The sequence below is a fragment of the Lissotriton vulgaris genome, chromosome 5 (assembly GCF_964263255.1).
Source record: "Lissotriton vulgaris chromosome 5, aLisVul1.2, whole genome shotgun sequence".
NCBI classification, from domain to species: Eukaryota; Metazoa; Chordata; class Amphibia; order Caudata; family Salamandridae; genus Lissotriton; species Lissotriton vulgaris.
The window spans coordinates 558,038,030-558,052,633 of record NC_141693.1 but is presented as its reverse complement, the minus strand read 5'-3'; the positions used below and the strand labels follow the sequence as shown (position 1 = coordinate 558,052,633).

The 14,604-nt window shown below is 42.2% G+C and overlaps 1 long non-coding RNA gene across 1 annotated transcript; it reads left to right on the top strand.

Annotated features, from left to right (window-relative positions):
- Positions 1-1,200: 1,200 nt before the first annotated feature.
- LOC147711254 (uncharacterized) lies at positions 1,201-3,962 on the top strand. Its single transcript, XR_015295682.1, has 3 exons — positions 1,201-1,344; positions 3,119-3,196; positions 3,679-3,962. It is a non-coding gene; the product is annotated as an uncharacterized LOC147711254 (long non-coding RNA).
- Positions 3,963-14,604: the final 10,642 nt, after the last annotated feature.

Sequence of the window (14,604 nt, the reverse complement as noted above, 5' to 3'; positions counted from 1 at the left end):
TAAAGTCTAACTCCCTTCCTAAAGTCCTTTGACCTGATGGAGCAGGCCTTTGATGACCAGTATAGCCCTCTTCTCGTGGGGCTATAAGCCTGTATTAAAAAGCAATTGTTAGTAGAATAGTGCTCTGCCTGTCAGTCTGTACCTCAAGATTCCAGCGGGCACTTTGTTAAGAGTCTTTGAGCAAAGTTGCTGATTTTAATGCTTTTTATTCTGGAATTGCTATCACTATTAGTGGTAGTTAAGAAAAGGAAACATGGACTTTCAGTAATAGCAGATAAAGTCAGTACCTATAGTACTGGCAAAAGTGCATGAGGTATCCTCGATCTGCCTGGCATTCAATAAAGGTCAAGTGAATCTGCTGCTGCTAAGAAGGGTTTCCTGCTGTAGGATGTCCAGTAGGCAGGGTATCCACAACAAAACTTCCTGTGGCATCTCTCAATGAAGGTCCACATCCTTCCCACAGGATCACGATACGGGGAGAAAGGCTGCAGCAGACATGCAGAGTGGAAGGACAGCACGCTAAAAGGGCTGTGAGGATTGGGGATAGAGCAGAGCTGGACACTCACTGACCCTCATGGTGGCGGCAGTGGTGTCATGTTGTCAAAGAGTGCTAAGGCTGCCTATCTCTCTTTTTAATACTTCACTAGATTCGCACGGCACCAAGTTCAGATGCCTTTGGAAAATATATAAGGAATATGCAAGTCACATATCTTTAGAACTTCACATACACCTGGTTTTCTGTCCCACAGGGATTTCTTAGAAATTCTAAATTTCTGTAACAAAACTAAATCCATGGGCAGGTTGTCCACTTAAAGAACCTTATTGCTCATCACCAAAGAACTGGAGTTTGGGTCAAGTCAACCAGGAAAGGAAATATTTTGGATATAATCTCATCACTGATTGCACACCCTCATGCAGAATATATGTGACAATATATAATTTCCTAATCCTAAACCGTGCAGCACGTTTTAAGTTTTTATTTTCAAGGTGTGGCATGGAATGCAACACAGGGAAATGCCCTGCATGACGGAAAGGATACCATCATTTAAATATGTCTCATGTATTCCCTGCTCATTATTCGTCTTTCCACATAACGATTGAGTCAGTTTCATGATGTATACTGCCCACCGCTCATGGGTGGGGCTCTGCTTGGGGTATATAATCACCTTCTTGAGATAGAGCAAGCACAGATCATAGCATTGCTTCTCCAGTTTTCCTTTGAGAGCAGATCGTGCCCCACACAGCCTGAAAGAACCATGTCTGCCAAGGGCGGAGGACACCACCAGCAGCACCAGCAAAAGCCCCAGTGCCCGGAGCCGTGCCAGCCAGAACCCTGCCAGGAACGTAAGTGATGCCAGGCAACAGCACCTTCCTAATTATATATATTTGATTCAGAGGAGAGTGCTACACAATACCTATGTTTTGCCGCACTAATTAGCTATTAGCAATGTTCTTCAATGACACCGCATCAGTGATGTAGGCAGGCATTGCATGAAATATGCTGATGCACTGAAAGACTGTGTAGGTGTTTCTCTGCTGATGCACCTCGGAATGTAGTGATATAGCAGAAAGATCAACATTTACAACTGCAGATGAAGCTGTACATAAAGGACTGTGTGATGAGACTTGTAGAGCTGGGCGCTGGAGTACTAAAAGGGCGTTTATTCTCTGAGTAATATTGGTACATCGAGGGAGGGGTCTACCAGAGGGAGGGACGTAGGATAAATCAGCAATGAGACGCAATAATGTATGGGAATTAGGCATTGGGTGAGAGCAAACACAACCTTTTAGACGATGTATTATGTACTGAGTTAAAACAGGGATAGACTATGAACCATATATTGTGTTACACCAATCATAGGAACTGCAAGTTGGATGACAAAATGAGCATCTATATTCAGAATGTAGGTAAACATTTTGGAACTTTAAATTTGCTTTATCTAGACTGATACATTTGATTAGAAAAAGTGTTTGAAATTGTTAACTGTATATGCATTTTACAATGAGTTTGAAAACATTTGTGGGGGTCTTTTGAGTGTCACAATAGGGCCCCCAAACTGACAGGGATCTGCAGTATCAGTTGGGAAATGTTGCTGAAAATTCTACCATCAACCCTTTGGGAACACTCCCAGGGGCATTGCAGTGACAGACAGGTGGCCATAGAATAGTGGTCTGCTAAACATTCATTTTCTGCTTTTCAAGACCAATCGCCCGAAGCGAGTTTATTATTTATGTTTTAAACACTGATGTGTCATATTATTTACCTTCTATCCAATACTTAAGTACGCACAGTGTAAGAAATCTATCTTCCTTCCTGTGTAAACGGAAAGACTAAATGGAGCCCCAACATCGTATTGAGCTATAGATATCCATAATCATCCAGGAATCCAACAATTTTAACCAGTAGAATACATCCCTCTTTCAGAGTGTACAAATGATGTACTGGTCTTCTTTCCTTTACATTTAACAACAATTTACATTTGTATAATTCATCATAACATTGCCTTTTCTTAATATATTACTTGTGAATTACAAAGCTCTAGGATATCAGGTTTGGCTTCTGCGTTGTGTATCATCAATGCAGGTACTACCTTGTGTTCTCTACTGGGTGGCAAAATATCAATTGGGTAAGGTTTGGCTTTTCCAGTCAGTTTCTTGCTCTGTGAAGTCATCAATTTAATACCCTAAATTACTGTGTTTTATATTTCATAGTCTCTTTAAGATCTCTCCCTAATTCCGAGGGGGCAACCAATAAAAGTTAATGTCTCCACTGGCATTAAGCGTTCCAGGAGAACGCAATGATCTGCTTAGTATCATCCTGAGAGTGCAACTGCTGAAAGATGCACACATCCCTGGGTGATGCTCCGGAGAAAAAGGGGAATTACTATGAGAATAGAACCCAATTTGTTATATTCCTCTGAAGAACCTCAGACTATTGCTTTAAATGCTCCCATAACTCTGTCCCTGTGGTTGCCAATGCCCCTGGTAAAGGGGACCATGTAATGAAGTCCATTAATGCTGAAAGATTCATCAGCCTTTAACTTTTTTGAGAAAATTACAGAGATGACCTATTTGATTTTCAACTCATTTTATAAATTGTTCTTACTATTAATTTCAGCCTGTACACCAGTTCAACAGTGCCAGGACCGGGTAGTTCAGCAGTGCCAGGACCAGGCCCCAAAGTGCCCTGAGCCAGGTATGGAAGATGCACCACAACTGTCATGTTGATAAACTGTTAATCACCTATTTCACATAATCAACTTGTGCTGCAGTTTTCTAAATGTAAATTATAATAAAATAGATTTTTTAATTATACCTTTTCCACATGGAGGTCTATTTGTCATGATATGCAATATGAAACAAAGTAATAATGTGAATAAGTACATGCTTAGGTTCATGCGAAAGCACTTATGTTTGTTTAATCATCTATCAGTTATGAGGTATGGATTTTCAGCGCTCCATGCAAATAGAATTTTGCCAACTGGGGCACTACCAGTACAATGATTTCTTAAAAATAATTGTTTAATATATTTTGTAACAATAACTAGGTGAAACTGTAAGGGTTCTGAATTAACTCACACAACAGGAGTGCTAGGCTCACTGTTTATAACAAAGGCTATGCAAATTGAACATTTAATAAGATTTGATATGTATTAACCACATACCACTCCTTTCCAGTGAAACCCTGCAACCCTTGCCCGCCCGAACCTTGCCAGGACCAGCAGAAGCCATCCCATCAGGGTGGATGCAAGAAGTGATATGCCCAGACCCAGATCCAACATACCCCACCAACTGTGCGCAACACCCTATAAAGTGTGTGTTCAGGAATCGCATGAAACATGCTAGAATGCTATACCACTTGCGATATTCAGACCAGTGCTTTCCTGACTAACCATATATTTAAAATGTGAAACTTTATTTATAATTACTGTTTGGAAATTTTGCAAGCACCAATATTAAAATCTTTCATCAAATAAACTGCTCCATGCTGGTACTTTGGCCTTTTCAGAGCTCATTACTTAGAACATGAATCAGCATTATGAACGGAACACAGTACTTCTGATTAAACCTGCTAAATATGGTTGTAAGGACATTTTTGAGGTTTGCATCTCATATATTAAAGAGACACAGCAAATACCTGGAGCTAGATTCAGGGAAAAGGAGAACTGATGTTATAAATATATGTACCAAAAAAATAGGCAACACAAGAAATTGCGCAACCAGCTGTGAAGGTAAGAAATTGAGGGCGTACTGTATCCTCCTAGAATATTCAGGCCCCTCAAAAACCTGCACTAAATTGTTTGTTTTTTCTATGACTTTTCCTTCTTCAAAATCCCATGTATGTTATTTACAAATACTTGAGTGAAATGTTGGGTTGTTTTCCTGTTACTGGAACCTGCTATGCCGTCCAAGCACTAAAAGTAGTCCCCACACTTGCTTCTGTGCATGTTCACAAAGAACTGGGCATATTTCCAAAAGGAAATTGGCCTCACATTTGAGGCTTCCCTTAGTACAGCAACAGCAAGGGATACTCTAGTGGCTCTGTGAAAATGGTTCAATGAACATAAAAACATTCTGGAGACAACAACAAAAAGTGATACTATGGGAGCGGAACCCCAATAATATCCACAACCCCAGTTTGTGATCACCCTCATTTTACCAAAATAATTCAGCTCTGGTGTATCCAGTTGATCTAGTGGTTGGAGACTTAACTACTCATCAGGAACACACAACTTAGCAGAGGTAAATAAATTAAACTCTTGAAAACTTAAAGAACTGAGCTGTAGAGCAAAAATAGGACAAATAGTGAATTTATTGCAGAATTTTCAAAATGTGGGACAGAGAAAAGTGCATGAAATGCGATGAAGGCCCAATTACAGAAGTACAGAGGGATGGAAATTCATAAACCTAATAATCTGAAGTTAGGTAGAACCTAAGTAAAAAAAGTTTAAGTGTCAAACTCATAAAGAGTACTGACAGCACCCCAATAGCAAGTCTTAAGCAAAATGAACAGAGTATTAGAGTAAAATGTAAAATGACCCAGAGAATAGTGAAATAAACATCCCACAAAAAACAGAATCCCAAAGGTTTTCTAGACAAATCACAAAATCTTTTAAGAGGTTCTGCAAATTCAGCATGGAATGATCAACGTTAGGGTTCAAGGGGAGGCTTCTCTGCAATGGCGGAGGAGCGGTGCCCCACTGGCTCAGAGCCAGCAGCTGAAATATGAAACAATATTTTATCATTGTTTTGTTTTTCAGCTGCTGGCTCAGCCAGCTTGTGTTGGGAGTGTCAGTGCCATGGGAGTGGGAGTGGGAACAGGAATGGTTGGTGTACTTCTAAGTGTGCATGTGTGTTTGGCCGGCTGTTGTTGGCTGGCCAACCACATATGCACACTTCGGTTTCTCCAATCCAGCTGTATTGCCGGGGAGAGATGACTTTGCAGTTATACACTGATTGGGAGGAGCAATGGCAGCAGCAAGTTGAGTAGAACACGAGAAACTACATCTATTTTAAAATGTTGGTGTATTGCACCGAAATGTGGGATAACTTTTCATAGCATTATTTACACTCCTAAGTGACCTAGGTAATTTGTTTCAAGTGCAACATCATAAATTAATCATTAAGATTCTATGCATCATTAAAAACAATACTTATCAAGAATATTTTTTCACAATATTTTTACATTTTACATATTTTGAAAATGCTACAATAATACCAACCATGCCAGAGGTAAAAATTTGAAACCAGCAGAGACCTCTAACAATCCTGTACCCCAACTACCTTCTTTGCTGAGGGTTCTTGGAAGCTGGAAGGTTTACCACATAGTACAACAAAACACAGCTGAGAGTTGTCTTAAATTGAGGCAGTGACATAACAAATCCATAGAATGACAGTGCGTGTGGAGTGGAAACCATCAAAGAAAACAGCTACACTTTACATAGAGGAAATCATAAATTGTGGTAAGAGGAGTCTATCCTAAAATAGGATAAGATTCTAATGATCATTGTATCCAACTTGCAGAAGATTATCAGCACTTGGCGTCTGGCAGCACTGGAAGTGTTTTGCCACCATTTGAGGGGTTTAGAGGACCAGAGCTCACCAAAAAAAATTCAGCTTTGTCTTCCCCTTAGAAGGAAAGAAGCTGAAATTCCTTCTAGAACATTTCTGTTTTCCCATTGAAAAATTTCAAATGAAGAACAAAATGTGAACTTCTACATCATCACCGGCTAATTGACTGAAGACCACCCCTTTACTTGCTTGATTAGGTCATTTTGTTCCCTGTACAGAGAACTCATATTTGGGTTTCAGAGGACCGAGGTAATACAGAAGGTTTATTGGATATAGGAAAGTTTTTGTTATTTGACACCGATAAATTATTATGCACCGCATTAGTGAATCTTTATAATAACATTCCCCATGACCAGATAGAAAGTGTTTTAAGGTTAGTAAGGTATAATTTACAGAATATTTAGGCCTCTGCTTCAAAGTATTTGATTATTGTCTGGTGCGGGGATTTAAACTATATGCTATGTAATCATGTGGAAGGGGGTCCTTGTGGTATTGGATTGGATAAAAAATTCCTATTTTACCCATTTTGCTCACACCCATTGTTTGAATTAGATCTAGACTTTGCTAATGATTTATGCTCTTCTCTGGTTCCCCTTAAACCACGTTCAATTGATTTTATTTTAGTGACCAATTGGCATGCTTCCAGAGTGGCAGATTTTCGTACCCACAAGTTCGCCTTAAGCGATCATTTTGCTCTGAGCCTGGCTTGAATAGTAAAAGACAAGGCTAGCTGTGCGAGGGATCATCCATCTCATATTGTTAAAAATATCACCCTGTCTAGTCAAAACGGGTTTGCCCTACGTTGGGATAAATTGGTCCCTGAAAGTTTTACAAATAAGATCATCAAAATCTGTAATCAGGAGATTATGATATGCTTAAATGAAACTGTAAATAACAAAGATGTCTCAGAGGGCTTCTCAGCTATCGCAGGGCACATTTAAAAGGCTTTATCAATAAACTGTAATAGAAATCCAGGTCATAAGTGTGGGTGGTTCAATTCAAAATGCACTAAAGCCCACTCGAAATAAAAAAAATCCCTACATAAAACAATAAAAAAAATGCCCAGAGATTGCAGGGGTACGAAGAGAATATAGTCGCACCCTAAAAGAAAGGAAGAAGGAGTTAAAAAACTAGGCGTGGTGTGCTTTGCATTCAGTCTCAGAACTTAAAGATAGTTCTGCCTTCTGGAAGGTAGCTAATTCACCATTCCTGGTGAGTGGAGATAGGGCTTTTATAGAGATAGCCATTAGCGAGGCAGAGTGGGTGGAGGATTATTCAAAAGTATTCGATAAAACCCACTCTGCTTCCCCTAACAAAGGAAACCCTGTACTAAGCTTAGGCCTAGAGCCATTAACTAATTCCTCTAATCTAAGATTCAATCTAGATGAAGTGATATCCGCCATTTCACTAAGCAGTAGGGAGAAGGCACCAGGACCCGATGGCATCCCAGTGGGCCTTTGTAAATTCAACATAGAATTGTGGGGCCCCATCCTAACCCAAGTTATCAATGCATGTATCAAGATAGGTCCTATTCCATCTTGATTAGAATCTATAAGCAACAAAACCTGAGGGTGGAGGCTGATTACATCCGCACACAACAAATGAATTGTGTCTAGTTGTTAATTCTAGCGCACGAAACCAGGGAGTACTCCCCTCTATACGCCCCCAAAAATAGGAACAAGTCCTATAACAACATTCATAGCAATTCATTTCAGCACTACATAAATAAGTATTAGCGTGGCATATCAATTCACAGCAACAATAGTGCACAAAGAACAATGTCCAATTCCAGGGTATATATTTCTTAATGAAATTTTCTTCTTTATTTTTCACAGGTCGAATTTCTTTACATTCCACATATCATAGCCTCCTAGCCAACGTGTTTCGTCTCCAACAAGACTTCTTCCGGGCTTAAGTGTATGGCATGTAATGTGTTCCGTTTAAAGATCATAAGGTTCAGATCCAGAGGTCCTTGGATGTTGTCAGGATAATTTTGCAGAAATTATCCTGACAACATCCGAGGTCGGTTATAATGTCGATTTTGAGAATTGTTTGATTGATATACATCTCAGGGAACTATCTATAGACCAAGGGAACTATCTATAGACCAAGGGAACTATCTATAGACCAATTTCATTTCCAGGACAGAATGATTGGTTCAGGGATCAGTGCAAATTCCCATGTGATGACCTATCGAACTAGTCGACCATCCATGTATTATTTTTTTGTAAATTTTATCTGTTGGAAAGAAAGAGATGGATTCTGCCTCTTTTAAGGAAAGTCAGTCTAAGGTAACGTTGTCCCACTTTCCTGGTTTTACAATGACTGGAATATTAACTAATAATTACATCTGTTTTATTGTTTTTAAATGTAGGACATCAATTTTACTATAAACTACGATACAAATTACTGAAACGATCTCCTCTTAACAGTGATTGATAACAAGCCTGCTGTGATTATTTTTATGAGATTTTCATTGTGCTTTTGTGATTATTATGTGATATAATCGAATAAAGCATGTTAGAACTGGGATTTCTGGTTGGCTAAGGCTTACGCCAAAGCCAGGCAGAAACCACCATTCAAGTCAGGGCAAGAGAGTCACATGCCAAGATAACCCCTGCTCACCCCCTTGGTAGCTTGGCATGAGCAGACAGGCTTATCCTGTGTGTAAAGCATTTGCGCACGCACACTGTCACGGCCACGTATTCTCAGGATCAGGTGATGCTATATGGGGTCCACCTCCAGACTGCCCTATGCTCAGAATTCAAATCACACTGAGCATAAAGTAATCAGGTGAGGGAAAATAAGAAACCAGGAAGGGGCTGGAACAGGACGGGAGGCTGTAATGAGAAACAACAAAGAAACACAAGCATTAATGTCATATCAATGCTAGCTACACTCAAGTATTCTCGCTAGGACACCACCTACCACGGGTACTAGCTACAATCTCTTCTTCTCCCTCTTGGTAGGTAGTGAATAACCTGAATCCACGATGACAACTAGACTGAAATGCAAGAAAGAATGTCAGCATTCAAAAAGGTATTCAATCAGCCCAAACACTTCTCCATCGTTCACCACTGTCACACACACCTTCCAGCCTTCCTGGTGATTCCAACAAAAATTCCCCAAAAGTGTAATGTCTTCAATCAAAAAATAAGAATTAATGGTGCACCCAAAAACACTCCAAATCTCCTCTGAGTAGTTCCAAAAATGAGCTCCAGTCAAAACACAGTCTTGGTATCACAAAGTTCCAATATCAGAAATCCAAATGTTTATATACCAAACGATTTAGCCCCAAGTCCAAAGTACAAGAATGCGTTTACAACTACGCTTGTAAGCTCCACAGTTCATCTCGTATTCAAACTCACGGAATCCGGTAACAGCAGGTGATGATGAATTCCTTCCGCTGCAAGGACTCCGCTAACACCAGCCGGTGCTAGAACAGCGCTCAACAGCCGTTGAACGCTCCAAAGAGAAGCCGCCGCTTCCCACTCCTTCGTTCTCTCAGCCGAGAAAACACCGGCGAGTGCAAAGAGCGGCAAGATGACACAGCCGCTGCACTTCTCGCCAGCATGCCGGAACCAAAACTTCTGACACACCAAAACTCCTGCAGAGGCGTACGGCAGCCGCCGCACGCTCTCCTTTCCTCGAATGAGAACTCCGCCTTGGCAGAACGCCACCAACGCGGGATACACACCAGTTCTAACTCCAATTACTGGTCAAAATCACGTACACAGCCCGCCAGTAATCAGGTACCTTTATAAAGGCTGACTCCTCCCTTTGGCTAAGCTTTCTGGGATATGTAGTTCTTCCAATATTGTACGATCATTCTAAAATGTCCCCCTTCGGGAATCGCAACCATGACACACACAACAGCAACGAATGCGAGAAAAACAAGGACCCCCTGGGTATCAATATAGACTCCTAGGGCAGGGTGAAACACCTATGTGGGTAAAAATCCTAGGACATCAGCAAAGTAAATGACCAATTACTCCAGAACCAGTAGTGTGAAGAAAAAACGTAGATTAACTGTATACAAATATATATTTAATGATGCTAATTAAAAATCATATAGAAACATAAACTATATGATGGGGTAAAAGTATAATTCATTAAAAACAGACATAAGTATTATAAATCAGTAAATATCCTGTAAATCATACATTTTACAGAACACAATACAGTCGCATACATAAATAGCATAAAAAATACTAGACATGAAATTACAACAAAACTCGACGCGCGTTTCGGCAGAAAACAGCCTTCTTCAGGAGTCTCTGCTGATGTTCTGGAAATACATATACAGAAAAAAGATATATATCAGATCATGGTTTTATTTTTGGGTAACTGACATCCTTATTTAGCAATATCTAAAGAAGTTAAAAACAAAGGAGAACGTATAAAACACAGATTCCTATTGCATCTAACAAAGTCGTCTATCTTCACAAACTAACAGGTTTAAGACATTAAATTTGGTCATTTCTTGTCATATGATTGACAGATATTTTCAACTGTATTGTGCAGTACTTAATTTTACATAGATCTCATTTATTCTATATCAAAGAAATATATTGCATATAGTATTGAGCTATGTAAACATAACCTCTAAAGCAAAAGGATGGAAAAAATAGATTTACTATTAATCTAACACAAAAAATCTAATACAAATAATCCCTTCTGATATAGATAAACACTTACATTGATATATTCTATTAGAAGCTGTTGATATCTTCATATCTATGGGTAGTCAGAGCCACTTGATAAAGGCTTATACCTGATCACACACAACAGCAACAACATCCTAGGCACACCACAAAAGGAACTCCACACAAGGTTATATAAAAATAACTTTTGTATTGTCAAAACACATCAGATAGTAATAACACAATATACATTGTGCCAACTGGCACGGGCAATCTTCACACTGGATTATTTACACCAGGACAGGGCCACATGGGCTACTGTCAGAATCAACACTTAGCAGAACTAGCACTTAGAATAACTGTAATACCAAATAACAATTAAAGATCACAACCAGTAACCACTGGTAACAGGTAGGTACACACTACTCAATACTAATAACCATAGGCCTAGATCACGCATGGACACATAACCTCTCTAGTATAACACACTAGGCAAAGCAGACGTCTAAGCATAAGCACCTTTAGAAGTATAACACAAGCATAAAGGCAAATCACACTACGCAGCAATCACATGTAGGCCTAACCAGTAAAAATACAGTAGGTAATCTCCTCACTAGTCTAAATACATTAGACTCTGCCTCCTAAGAATAAATCAAATTTTAGGGACGTAACTCACAGTGAAGTAAACTCTCACTAACATAAACCTACATAGGTAAAATAACCTCACAATCATAGTAACATCACATTGCGCAAAAATCACATTAGGCAATTACCATTCTAAACATAGTAAAATCACATTGCGCAGAAATCACATTAGGCCTTGCGCCCTACCCACAAACCAGCCCCCCTGGCCATATGGCCATCTCAAGGAGGGCTCAAATGCCCTGTGTCCAGAATGTCAGGGCGCGCTGCCACGCAGCGCCAGTCAGGGTTGCGCTACCGACGCAAAACTAAACGTTGCAGCTGCCCACTAATTGCTGGGCAGCTGAGAACAATCACAAGGGCCTAAACGCTGCAGCTGGCACTAAGTGCTGCGCAGCTGTGAGAGGCCAAGGTAGGGGCGATGGGAGTGCGAATCACTCCTGAGATCACCAAGAACAGGTCCCCCTAAAAGAAAAGCCTAAACGGTGCAGCTGCCCACTAATTGCTGGGCAGCTGGCAATCCGCCAAAACTGCAACAGGGCCCTCACTGGCCCTAGAAACCAAGCTGTGCTCACTGCTGGAGCCCTCTGGCTCTGAAAACAAATATGCACAGGTTGGAGCCCTCTAGGATCTAGGAATCACCTAATGAGGAACACTTGCCATCCCCCCCGGGAGCCATCTAGGCTCAGGAAATGGTGGGGCTACACGTTGGAGCCACCTACGCTCTAAAAGACTCACATGGTCCCTGGAGCACTATGGAGCGCACGGGCTCCTTAAATAGCTTGCCCCTTTGGAACCTTGCAGGCTTGAGTATCAAAATGGCCGGAATCGCTGGGGTCCCACTCGGGGGACTCGAAGAGGAAAAATGCCCCCAACGTCGGCAGAGCCTCGACAGGCTTGACGTCACCAGTGCCCTCATACAAGCACCAACACTGTCCCCACACGTGGCCCGCACTCACCGGCTCCCGAAGCAGGATTCACTCACCGGCTCTTCGCCGCACTTCGGGACAAGTGCTGGGGCAGCTCTCTCTCGAGCGGGGCTGCCCTGCATATCAGCGCCAGCTCTGTTTCCCACCCAGCCCTCACCCATCGGGGCAGATGGGGGACTCCTCCACTCGGGCAGCGGCAGTACTCTGCCTCTTCACCCGGGCCCTCCTTTCAGGTCAGCAGGCAGTCCGGAGTTCTCCATTGCACTCGGGAGACCCGGGGTAGGACACGTCAGGCCGCTTCTGGCTTCCCCAGCACAGGAGTGCGGGGTGGGCTCCCGTCCGCTTCCTGTTTGCATTCAGGGTCAGCCAATGGCAGCGCGGCGATTCTTTCTCTGGGGCCACCAATGACAGAGCGGCCCTGGGGGTATGGAGGCGGGAACAGCACCTCACAGGAGATCCTGGGGCCAGCCACGGTAATTCCAGCACAACATGAGGGTGGGCACCCTCGAAATCAATAATAAAGCGAGGTAGACACTCGCTTGGGGGGCATAAAAACAGCACCAGGTCCTTGGCGGGGTGGGCACCTGCCAGGGGTATAAACACCGGCAAATCAAGCACCCCCAGGCGCTGAAAGGAGAATAAAGCGCTCCCAGGCGCTAGTGGAGAAATAACGTGCTCTCAGGCGCTAGTGGCCCAAAAGACCGGCAGCAAAGTCCCAGAAAAGAATAAAGCGCTCCCAGGAATTCCTCCAGCAAGTCAAGGCATCCAGGGGCTGGGCAGGGCCCAGGTAGGCAAGCCTTCCCCTGGGCCCAAGCAGCAGCACGCCCCTGGCAGGATTCAAGTAGCAAAACAAGAACATTTTGTAAGGGGACACAGTCCTTTTTTATACAGTCCAAACCTTTGTCTTAAGGTGCAGGGTGGGGGCAAAACCAGGCACAGCTGGTTTGGGAGCACTCTTGATGAGCTCAGCCTCTCTCTCTATTTACTGGCCAGGCTAGGGTCATCAGTCGCACCACAGGGGACGGAGCCAGCATTGTGTGGGGAAAGCCCAGCCCTATTCAGGTCCCAGGTGCACCCCTCCCTCACATCAGCATGCTAATCTCTCCACTCACCACCAGGGCAGACCCATCTAGACTCCTGGAACCAGGCTCACCAGCCAGCTCCAGCCAATCACGTGCCAGCACACTCACTGCACAAACATGCAAACTTCCAGAAGTGGCACTTCTACACTAGACAAAATCATGCCGCATACATCTTTGCGCAGCATTCATTCTCACGAGTTCGCACATACCAAACTCGACCCTGCACTCCCCACACATCAGGAACTACCATGGTCACACATATTCCCCATGCATTCCTATGAAAGGGCAGGTCACTCTCACCACACACACAGATTGCTCACGCACTTTACACTGGACCACAGTGAAAAAGTGCGCAGAGACCTAAAATCACTAACACCAGGTTACAGAAGCAAAAAGCAAAAAGTTTCGAAGTGAACCTGCCAAAAAGGGAAAGGTCCAACAAAGCGTTTTTGGTTGATTGATTGAAAAGTTAAGAACTCCTGATCAGTCTTATTTCTCTTCATATGGTTAGTTAAATATGCTACAATTACTAAACATACTTGAGGCAGGATATAGTTGTCCTTAGGAGAAATAAAACTAGGTCTAGGTTAGAAGCTGAAAACACTGAAATGGTAGTCCACACCCACCACATTTTTACATTATTGCTTTGCCACTGTAAATAAGTGGATTCAAATTAAGGCAGAATGTCAGCTGTCAAAGAGTGGAAGCAGAATGCCACTACTTTTCATTTTTTAAGTGTACATATATTCCATCTTTGATCTTGCCAATGCTGGGGAAATTTAAAAAGGAAATTTGGCTTAGTAATGGAGTGTTTCATATAACTGCTCCTTCACTAACTTCAGATCTGGCATCACATGACAATGTGATGGGATGGCCCTAATCAAGCCTTTCATGCCAATCACATTGTGTGTGTGTGTGATAGAGAGAGAGTGTGTGTGTGAGAGAGAGAGAGAGAGAGAGAGAGAGAGAGAGAGAAAGAGAGAGAGAGCATGTGCATGTGTGCTTACATGTAGGTGAATGCATGTGTGCATATATAGGTGTGTGATTGCATGTTAAGGTAAGTAGAAGCACTGCCCGTGGGAGTTTGGCAGCTATTCATAACATCTTCGGGTCATCCTTGACATGATCGTGCTCACCCGTGCCAACATGATATTCTTAGACAATATATAGTTTTTGTTTCTGAAATAAAAAATGTGTATTTCAAAGGAAAATGTGCACATTTTCTTAAGATGGCAA